The sequence below is a fragment of the Tiliqua scincoides genome, chromosome 3 (genome assembly GCF_035046505.1).
Source record: "Tiliqua scincoides isolate rTilSci1 chromosome 3, rTilSci1.hap2, whole genome shotgun sequence".
Classification (NCBI taxonomy): Eukaryota; Metazoa; Chordata; class Lepidosauria; order Squamata; family Scincidae; genus Tiliqua; species Tiliqua scincoides.
The window spans coordinates 66,326,704-66,338,712 of NC_089823.1; positions in this window are offsets into that span (position 1 = coordinate 66,326,704).

The following is a 12,009-nucleotide window of genomic DNA, read 5'->3' on the forward strand; positions in this document are numbered from 1 at the left end:
GGCCTGTACTATATCCAGCGCAAGTCTGGGGCCAACTGCGGGCAATCCCAGGGCAAGGGGAAATAATTCCCCTAATCCCAGGTAACACTGCAGCAGCCCCAATGGGGCAACTCAGATCCACACCACCTATAGAGGTGGCACAAATCCAAGCAACCTGGAGCGGCCCTCCGCTGCCTGGGAATGGGGTAGGATCTGGCATCATTGCTGGATCCTGGCCCCACCTCCCACTTCATGCCCTACCCCGCCCTGAAACATCTTCTCTTCACCCTCCCCACTCTCCAGACCCCTGCACTAGCCTGGAAAGGCTGGCACAAACTCACCTGTGCTGGGCCCCATTGCAGTATGGGAAGGCTGGCACACTTCACTGGGACTTGCACCAGCCCAAAGGCACTTTAGGATTGTGCCCTTAGTAGTATATAATTTCCTAGTATCTTCAAAGTATTAAAGTGGCACACCTTAAACTGTGACTATTGTACTGCATGATTAAGGTGATGTGGAGGCTTCACTACCTGTGTGAAAGTACAATTCAAAGGTTGCTCTCTCAGTTTGTCTAGCACCTATGCTGCCCATCATGAGAACTGACTGTCTACTACATGACATAGTGGTCTGAAAACCTGGCGTGGGCAGATGGTAGAAAATGATCACGGGACAGCAGCAGGGAAGGGAAGAAAATGCTACAGGGAGAAATAATGGCCAGAGCAGCTCTTAGAGCCAATGAGGTGTATCCCAAGAAAATTCATCCTACAAATTACCACTGAAATCTATGAGAAAAATTATTCATGCCTAACTTAAGTCCCATTCATTTCAATGATTCAGGACTATTTTTGTTAGCATACAACTCAATTTGATACTGTAAGGCCACTGAATCTTGTGTGGTCTCTAGCTCTTTTTTTTAATAGACTCTTTATGGTCCACTGATGTGTGTTCACATTTATAAAGTAAGAGTGCATAAAAGCAGCAGTTAAAGCACAATTGATCTGTATTGGTGATCCCACGTGTGCGGTGCACCCTTACTTAAGCAGATAAGTGCCTTGGTGAATGCGAAAACCAAGGCCCACCTAGTCCAGCACTGATTGCAAGAATCCCAGCAATGCATTAAGTACTCCTCTAGAAACTGGCCACTGGTCTCTGTTCTTGGGACAAAGTGCTCTTACAGCAAAATGCTGTTTCACAGGAAGGTCATTTTGTTCCCTCCCCTACAGCGTTTCTTGAAGCTTTATGTTGGTACAAGATATTTTCCATAATGTTTGCTGTGCATTCTACAGTAGCTGCCAAAACAACTGCCAATAAATAACAATAATGTCGTCAAATGACTGTGCTTTAAATTCCAAAGAATGTAATTTCAATAAATCACATTTGTTCAAGACCTGCAGTTCTTACTCCGAGTAACTCATTAAGAGAACTGAAAGCCAGAACTGTGTGTGTTCATCACTTGGTACCATCATTTGTATAGTCAAAGAATTATGTTCTTTATAGGTCCGCTTGTGTTAAGAAGGCATCAGAGGTAATTGCCAGCAAGCAAAACAAAAAGTATGTTCCTAATAATTCTTAGCATTTCTGCAGCACCACAGAAGTGCCTCACGAATGTCCTTAGTAATCCTTTCAATGATCCTGCAATGTGAGGTCAGGCGTTAGTACTGTCTTGCGCGTAGGAGCCTCTAGCTGAGAAACGACTGCTTCTGTAATGCCTCCTAGTGTGTTCATATTAGTCTTAGGGCGCAATTCAAACCTGCGCTGGAGCAGGCAAGCCAGGAGGCTTGCGCTGCATCCAACGCAGGTTCGTTGGCTGCAGTGGCTCAGCCAGAGGCAAGAGGAATCTCTTCCCCTTACCCCTGGGGAAGGGCTGCATGCCCCAATGCGTCTCCTCCGACCTGCGCCACCTCTGGAGGTGGTGCAAGTCCGAGGACAGCAGAGCAGCTTGAAGCTGCTCCATTCTCCATGGGAACGGGGGTTGGGATCCGGCATAATGGCCGGGTCCCAGCACCGCCCCCGGCTCCCTGCGTGCCCGCCCCCGGGGCCACCCATTGCCCGCCCTCCCCTCACCTGGAAACACCCCCTCCTACCTCCTCCCCGCCCCCCCATGCCTACCTTTGCCGCTTGTGTTGGCGCGGGTGCGCTGGCACAAGTGGCGGGGAGGAAGCTGCTGCGGAGGCTTCTGCTGGCCTCTGTGGCTTCTTTATAGAAGCTGGCTTCTATAAAGAAGCTGGCTTCAGCTTCCTCCCATGGAGGCTTCAGCTTCCTCCCATGTGACCCTCCCGGGGCTGCTATGCCGGCATAAGTGTCGGTTAGGATTGCGCCCTTCGTCACTCTAGCACGTGCATTCCACCAGAAATATGTTCTTATTGCAGACAGCCATCTAATATCAATTATCTGTCCAGTAATCAGCAGTCATTGTCCACAATAGCACTACCTGAAGCCATTTTCTTTGCATTGTTACTGAAGCTACTTCAGTAGGTATAGTGCCTAGAAGATTTGTAGTCCCACAGAAGGTAGTATCTCTACAGCAATTTAACTTCATGAAACCTCATTCACAACAGAATTCTTCCAACTTCCACCCACCCCACGGCTGCTGAAGGGTGTTGTGGAGCTGCAAGTCAAGTTATGGCTGGAATGGTGTACCGTAAAAACAAACATATCAACTAGTTAAATGGGCTATAAGATCCTTACCAGGTGCTTTAGGTCCTTGATGCTTCCTCGATCTTGGGTTGCTACAAGCTCTATGCTTTTAACACAATGAGAAGCAGAAATTCAGCAGGTGAAACTTTACTATGCTGGGGAAAAGTTAGGGGCAGGGTAAAATGGCACTCCTTAGTTTTTTCCACAGTCCCTGACAGCTTTCCTTTTTGACTTCAGGTTCCTCTTTAATCCAAGGGCATCCAAAAAATGGTTAGGGATAATTGAAAGAACTGGTTGGTCGGATGGCTTTAGTCTTCAGTGGTGCTGTGCCCTGATCTCACATTGTGGTACAAGAAGGCCAGAATGGGGGGGGGAGGGGCAGTGGGAGCAGTTGGCATGGGCCTACAGTTTTGAGGGGACCTATTCCAAGAGAGTTAAGGGGCATCCTTTAGCAGTAAATATTAAAGTTTGAAAGACAATTAATACAGATAAAATAAAAACAAATAAATGCAGGTAACAGAAACCAAATCTGTGCTAAATTTAAGTGACAATTCATGGAAAACAAGGGGGTCCAGAAAAATTTTGATGAAAGTTTTGGGTGTTTCTGCCTTTGGTGTTGTTTATGAATTGCAGTGTTGGATGATGAAGGTCTGTAGTGTGTGGTGATTCCCATAGTATTAAGATGACCTTAATACTAGGTAATGGCTTGTTGAAATATTTAGTAGACAACCCAAGAGAACAATCTAATTTAGTGGTTCTCAAATTAGTGAGTCATAACCCACCAGCCTGGGAAGCACTGGCCAATGCCCTTTTAAGAGGCTGGGGGGAAGGCAGCAATATGATTTCCAGGATCACACTGCTGCTGAAGACGGGAGGGGGGTTTTCTTCTTGCAATCAGCACTGCAGTCTTGGGGGTGTGGGGAGCTCCCCATTCCTGCAAAACTGTAAAAAAAAGAAAGAAAGAAAGGGCACTTCCAGTTCACATGTACACACACATATATATATATATTCCCATACATGAATCATATGTATTCATTGATTACAAAAGTACAGTTTGAAATGGGGCCTATGTTTCCCATATGGCCTCGGCTATATCCAGTTCTCACACAGCCCTGGGTACAAGTGGCGCTATCAATAAAAGATATGTGTGATAAAAGTTTGTGTGTGGGGGTTTATTTTTTGTTAAAAGAATGGGGATGAGATTATGAAACAGAGTGGGAAGGAAAGGAGGAAAAAGCCACATGGGGAAAAATGGGAAGTGGGCCCTATACTGCAGGAGTTCTAGGAACCTTGAAGATCTACAGCAGTGGTCTTCAAACTGTTTCATGCTAGAACCCCAATAAATATACTAAGAGTGGGAACCTACTATTGATATTGCCCCCCCCGGATCCTATCCACCTACCCTGCCTCCACTGCCACCCACTCCCCACCCCTGTTACACCCGTCCAGGACTGTTCACTGTAACCTAATATTCTTACTAGAAAGAGCAGGAAAAGTTACTATGAAGCCTGGCGCTAGTGAAAGCTATTTTATGGCAATTGCTAAACAGAACTGGGTCATAAATTCCTGGTACCTGTACACCAGACACCTCCCCCTTTACCGGGTGCGCTCTATCCAATGGATAGGCTCTATCCAACCTTTTTCATTCCCATTAATTTGCTACAACCCCACGACTAAGGCTTCACAACTCCCTTGGGGGGTCACAACCCCAAGGTTAAAGAACTCTGATCCACAGTATCCTATAGTCTTTTTTTCCTCCTAGCCCTAAACAGTGTAATTTCACTATACAGATTATTTACATGTACCTCTTGCTCCTGCAAATTCTCTGTAGTGATATAGGTGTGTGAGTGGGCATGCAGTGTTGCTTGCTGATTCTTTGTACAGATGTTCTTTAGGCATGGAAAACGACCAGTCGATGAAAGGTTTATTCAGACAATTTGTCTATTTCACTTGAAAATCATGGATGAGCAGATAGTAGAGAGCAAGGGAAAGCTGTGACATTTCTCAGAGAATGGAGGTTCAACTCCCCTTTTCTACAATCGCTTTCCACTTTTATTGAAAAATCAGCAAGCTGGAATCTGCATAGAAGTGTCTGTTTCTGCTTGAGATAATTCTATCATTTTTTTTTCTGCAATTACTGAGGCCTAGCATCTTGACTCTCCATTTACCACTTAAAAAGACTTTTTACTTACTCTAAAGCGGAAATTACTCTGATCTCTCTGCCTGGAAGACTCCTATTAACTGTTCCTGAAATATGAGTGATGTTTACAATTATCTCCTACACAAAGACGCTACCTTGGCCAGAGAATGTCTTATGCTGTACAAATGCTTAAATGTGCTGGATATGTACGAAAGTAAGGAGAGGTGGAGGAAATGAAGATTTCCAGGAGAAGCAGCTGAAGCCAAGATACATATTCTCTGTTGCTTCTGGGAACAGAGATGGACATGGAGGATATTTCTGTAAGCCATTCCTGCTTACATCTGGCAAGGTATACAGCAGTGTTTTTAACCACAGCATTTTTAAATATGATTTCATTGAAAAATTGGATTAAAAAATATGAATAAGTATCTTTCCACTTCTAGCAACAGATCCCTTTATGTGGAACCACAGTGCATACAGTTTGCTGAGTTAGCTTATCTGACTTTACTTCACAGGTGTACACATTTGGTCCCTGTTGTGTATATGCAACGTTGGGCAGAAATGGCTTAATACAGACATCTAACAAGAAATATCATGTATTGCAGTTTTCCCTGTGTGACTGAAGTCCATGGTTGCATGACTGGTTGGATAAAGCGCTGGTCTGTCCAACTGTGTACAAAGACAACAAATTACAAAAAGTAAGGAGATGCTGGATAATGGTTTTATTCAATAATGGGTTGCCCTGGCTGAGAGAATGCAGCATGCCAGAGAGCTATAGGAAGCAATGACAAGGAATTGGCTGTAATGGATGACCTCACTTCCAGGAATAGTGATGCAGTGAAAGATTTTTTAAGTGTAGGAACTCATCATGATACCCTCCTAAACTTTAGCCATCTCCCATTAAAAGTGACACACACACACACTCAAGTTGAAATTTTTCTCATTAATATTTTCTTTTCTTGCCACTTAGCTAGTGGTGTGCATCACTTATATATGGGGATATGTTCTTTGTTTTCCAGTTCCCATCATTATGCAATTAGGTCGTTATGCGAACATTCAGTTCGATCTAATGCCTTTGTTGTGTAAACAGACACTTCATGCCAGTCACACAGTGACTACCCATGCCAGTAGCACAGACTACTAGAGACAGCTTGCCTCCATTAAGGGCCTCTTTGTTGTATAAATAGACACTCTGCTGCAGGCTATGGGAGACCTGATTCCCTCTTTAGGAGTCTTTTTGTTGTTGTTGAATAAACAGACACTTGCAGAGCAGGCTACTGGATACACCTCATTAAGAGCCTCATCCTTGTGCTTTGATCACCTTCCTATATGCAGTCCATCTTTAGGTGGAAGGTTGTTAAGTGACACATACCTGTACTTAGAGATGGATGAAAACAGTTTTATTTCTTGGTGGATTTCAGTGTTTTCCAAAGGTAGAAGTGCAAAAAGCGGTGTAATGTGTTTTTATTCAAAATTTACATTATGATTGTAAATTATAAACACTTTAAAAGCATACTAGGTAGCAGGGATGGGCGAATCCAATGTGGTTTAACTCGAGTCAAGTCTAGAATCACTGCCCCCCTGTGAATCAACTCGAAACGAGTCGTAATGGGCACTTTCTGAGTTGCCGAGTCACCCTTTTGTAACTCTAAAGGACGTGAGTCAACTTCCCCCCTTTAAAAAGCCCATCGTGGAAAAAACCAGGTGTGTGTTGGAGTTCTCTTTAAACAGTCCCCTGCTGCCCCTGCCCATCTGTAAACAGGGAGGGAGGGGGGTGGGATGAACTGCGAGAGGGCAGGGACTGAAGAGGGAGGAGGGTCACGCGCAGCAGCTGCAAGGCTTACCAGGACGACCTGATCCTCTGCAGCTCTACTCAGAAGTAGTCTCATTTGTGCCGGTTGTTCAATGAGCCTGCTGGAACCATGCCATGAATTTTTCCAGGATGACATCTCCCCCACCTTATCCTCTCATTTGTCCTCCCCCTCCTCCTCTTGCCCAGATGCAAATGCAAGCATTAACCCTTCCCTGCCTCACGGCTAGAATTGTCTTGCTGCTCAGCCAGTCTGAATGATGGCTCCACCAGGTTTTTCACACTGGGAAAACAGTAACCAAGCACACCCCAGACACAGACAGACTCGAGTCTGCATGCATGGAGACCGAGTGCTAAGTCAGAGGACCTTTGACTCAAGTGTTTTTCCAAGTCTTCCACGTGTGCAACTCACGAGTTCACAAGTCAGCAAAAAAGTATCTGTTGGTGACTCAAGTCTGACTCACCTGACTCGAGTTCCCATCCCTGCTAGGTAGATGATATTGATGGTATAGTGTCAGTCAATGAAGCCACAATCATTACCCATGCATCCTTCCCCATTAAATAATAAATAAAAACCAAATAAAACTTTTATTTTTGCAGATTTCAGGGCTTTTTCTGTTTTTACAGACCATTATGTGTTTACACCACTAGATGGAGATACTAAACTATGGCAATGGCTGACTAACAGCACAATCCTTTGTGCACAATCAGGACAATTACATTGTGTTCAATGGAACTTACTCCCAGGAAAGTGTGGATAGGATTGGAGTCTAATCTACCAGGGGCTGTTGTACAATGAGTACTGTATTGTATTGCCTACCAAATTCTGAACAGTTGTTACTGCAGTATATATCCTTGGGTGGGTTAGCTCGGCAAACAGAATGCCACTGGGAGCCACTTCATGTGTCATGGTTTTCATATACAAAAAGAACTTCCCTGCAGGGGGAAAAAAGACATGTCAGATCACATGTAAAAGATGGGCACGTTTGTTGCAAATTCACAGCTTGTGAAATGCTGTAGGAGAGCTTTGCCTTCAGGAAGGTGAACCCAGGCTATGATTCCATTTGGTGGTTTCCACATGCCTCACTTCCTCCACTGTGCCTTATCTGGGAGCAGGACTTCCTCTGTGGTGGTTCTACAACTCTGGAATGGCCTCATCAGGAACAGTTTTCATGTTGCCTTAATGGGTTTCAATAAACAATCTTCTTTGGAATCCTGGTGCAAAAACTGATTACACAAAACCCAAAAGGCAGCATTCCATTTCAATTGACAGCGAGGCCATTCCAGTTCTTCAACAAATGTTTAAAGAAGCTTCAACCTGGTTCCTTTAAGAACACCTCTGCTTTCTCAAGGATTGTTGGGCTTACATGTTTTCTCAAGGGATTGTTAGCCTTACATCAGGGGTGCTCACACTTTTTTGGCTCGAGAGCTACTTTGAAACCCAGCAAGGCCCGGAGATCTACCAGGGGGGAAGGAAGCATCTGACAGACACCCCCTTTAATGTATGGAGCCCCTGCTGGAGTCTAGTCAGTTTCATCAGTGTTGTTGCTGCATGCCTGAAGAGCAGCTAAAGTGTCAGTTTAGTGTCAGCTAAATATGTCAGTTTCGTCTAGTCACTAGACGAAACTGACATATTAACAGTTTGGAGAGACAGAGCTCTGCGATCTACTCATTTTGCCTCGTGATCTACCGGTAGATCGCGATCCACCTATTGAGCACCCCTGCCTTACATGTTTCATGTTAAGTACCACGTTTGATTAGAACTTTTTATATCAATTCCAACAGTTGCCAGACATTTTAGGGGAGGCTGATGTAGATCTCCCAACCATATAGCTAACCAGGAAAAATTGCTAGCACAACTCAATGAAAATGTCGACGTGTTCGCTTGACGCTTTCAGCATAATGTTATGACCAGGGGTTTTCTGTTATCCACAGAATAATTCGCTCTTCTCCTACTTCCTTGGATAGGACTTGTGGGGGGAGGGGGACACCCTAGGGCAGTGGTTCTCAAACTTTTAGCACCAGGACCAACGTTTTAGAATAAGAATCTGTTGGGACCTACCAGAAGTGATGTCATGACTGGAAGTGACAACATCAAGCAGTAAAAAGTTTTAGCAATCCTAGGCTGCAATGCTATTCACAGTTACCCAGCAGTAAATTCCATTTACTATCATTGTTTAAAGTATATACAGAGTAGCCTGTTAAAAGTACAAATCTGTAACATTTCTCCAAATGCAGTCACATACCACGGTAGCATTAAATCTAATGTATTAGATATTGAAATGAATGGGGACCCACCTGAAATTGGCTTGCGACCTACCTAGTCGGTCCCGACCCACAGTTTGAGAAACACTGCCCTAGGGTTAAAATAGCATAGAATTTCCTGTGCTGACACCTAGTGTGTGTGCTGAACTTATGTTGCTTGGAAACTAGCACTGCCAGATGTACCAGCTCAACTTGCACACTAATAAATAAGTAGATGATGGGCAGCCCAATCCCATCTAACTCCCTGTGGCGTTAAAGTCCATCATAGGTTACAAGCCATAATGACTACTGTATATGCAACCTCTGGGTTTTAGAGATACTGAAGTCTGTCTCTGAATGCCAGCTGCAAGGGAGTGGCAACAGGATACAAGTATGGTGGGCCACTATGTGATACAAGAAGCCAACAGGGCTCTTCTTATGTTCTTAGGATTGTGCTGTGAGAATGTATTTATTAATGTGCAGGTTGAACAGATATTCCATGGACATAGCATGAGCACAGGCAGTGCTAGTTCTTAAATAAAATCAGGTCAGGCACCAAATTATTATGTAAACTGTGTAGCCTGAAAGTGACTTATCATAAAAGGCAATATAATCAGCTACTGAAATGACACCCCTTAGCAGCAGATACTTTCAGGATGTTTCTTTAACTGCCCCCAGTTCCTACAGGGCCAGCCCAACTTCTCCCCACACCTAAGGCAGTATGCCAAATAGTACCTTTCTTACCAGAAATACACCAGCCACCCCCATTTCTCCTCTTCCTGTTCCTTAGATCTAAAATGGAACAGGGGAACAAAGCAGAAGAGGACATGTGGAGGACACAGGTGTGCTACAGCAGATGTCTTCACCACCACTCAGCTCTTCTCTCCACTTCCACTCTAGTCTCTTTTCAAAGAGTATGGGAGTATAGGCAAACAGACGAAAGTATGCAGACTCACCAATCCACTGCCGGGGTGACAATCACAGCTGGCCCCCCGAAAGGTTGTCCCCAATTTCCTAATTCTATTCTGCATCTAAACTGAGCAACTCTAAACTGTCTAAACTCTAAAAGTCTCTTGTATGGCAGTAAAAACCTTTCAAGACATGGAGGCTGTGATGATTAATAGAAGAGCCTTCTACTCAGCTCAGTGGGTTTAAGACCACAAGGCTTGTGTGTATGACCAACTTCATTCTTTCTCCTTGTAGACCACAACGAGGTTGATAAATAGAAATGAGAGACGGAGCCAAAGCAACCCAGCAAACAGACCACATAATAGGAGATACAAAATTAATGATTGTCAGGATCTATGTTTTTTAGTCACAGCAATTTTAGGGGTTCATTCAGCTAAGGCAATGTGAGACAGGAGAGAAGGTGGTCAGAGAGACATCAGCCTTTCTGATGACAGGTTATTGTTGTCTCCTTTGTCATTCTTTTTAGTAGATGGTGTGCCCTCCCCTTCTTGTCTTCCCACTTTTTGCTCTGAAAGCTGTATTAACATATTATCTCATCTTTTCAAGCACAGGGGAAAAATTGAGTCTGTATTTGCTTTTGCTTAATGATTTTATTCATAATTCATTATGAAGGCCTGGGTCAATCTCATCACAGATCAATGGACAGACTCACTCTAAAATGCTCCCTGGCAGCACTGTAAGAACACAACAGATTAATTCCTTCTCCTCCAGCTCTTTCTCCTGCAGTTTACTTCCTCCCTCACAAATGTACAATATATGTTTATATCAAGTTGTGTATTCATCAGATCAAAATCTTTTGTGTTTTTCTTCTGCAGTCTCAGAACTACTCAGCTGAAGTTCTGATTTAAAACTTCTCTTTGGGATTCAACTCTGGAGTTACCCATTCCTAGAAGAACAAAACAAGAGACCCAATGGATCAGGCCAAGGCCCATCTAATCCAGCTTCCTGTATCTCACAGTGACCCACCAGATACATCAGGAAACACACAAGACAACAAGATACCCACATCTTGTTGCTACTCTCTTAGACCTGGCCTTCTGAGGTAGCCTGAGGAGCTAGTACTTTTCCCAAACTGCAGTCCCTCTTTGAGAGACCAACTGCCCAATGCTATCCCCCACCATTGGTACAGATGCAGCCAAGCTGGTGGTGTGTGCACTGCATGCAATGGTGGGGGGGGGGCAATTGGACAGCCAGCAGAAGGTTAGTAACAACACTCTAAAATATGTTTTACTTAATGCACGGTGGGCTGCCTGACTGCCTTTGGGTCTCCTTGAACATACGCCAGCCATTTTGCTGATGTACGTCCAAAGAAAATCGCAGACATCCAACCCTCCTCTCCCCAAAATTCCCTCCCCCTCTCTGCCCACAACGCACCTCTGTATACATCTTGGCAGTGTACAAAGAGAGTACAGTATCAAGGGAAAATAGGCAATTTAGAAAGAAAACCTGTAAAAGAAAGCTAACCTATAGCTCTGTATGGATGGAAACTGCAAAACAGCCCTACTGCCTTCAACCATTACTAAGCTAAAAAGCAACTAAATCTTGGAATCAAAATGATGGACAGAGTTCCCCTCAGATATGCGAGAGTCTCCAAGTGGAAAATAACAACAGCCTATCTTCCAAAAGAGAACCTAGGAGTTTGGACTTAAACTGTGGCATAATGAGGCCTGGGAGACTGCTCTGTGTCACAGGCAAGCTTAAAATCAGCTCAAAATCATGTTAACAAGATTCCCAGTTAGAGGGATATATTAGCAGTAATTTCTTTAGGAGCTATATTTACAATAATAAGCTGATGGTAAGTAAACAAGCCTCTCTCAGCCAATCCCTGCATATGATTAGGAGTCTAGCAAGCAGATTAACACTTCAAAGCTTTGGGTAGTCCATCAAGATAAGGAGAGGTGATTGTCCACTAGGTGAAATTATTTTACCTCTGATCAAATTTCTATATTTTCCAGGACTTAAGAAATTACAAAAAAATGACTGCTGCTTTCACGTCACCTCAGCCTGCTGTGATGGCAACTTGGGAGGAAGGGGCACTGTTTGGATACAGATTTTGCCAGGGTGTCCAAAAAGACTTTTCTGTCACCACGATCAGATTAAAACAATTGAGAGAAGGAGAAATGTTGAGAGGATGATCTTGAATGTAAAAAGAAGCTGAGGGCCAAACGATGACGGGCCTGTTTAGACGATATTTTAAACTCCAAAATGGGAATTTTCAGTGGGAAAGTGG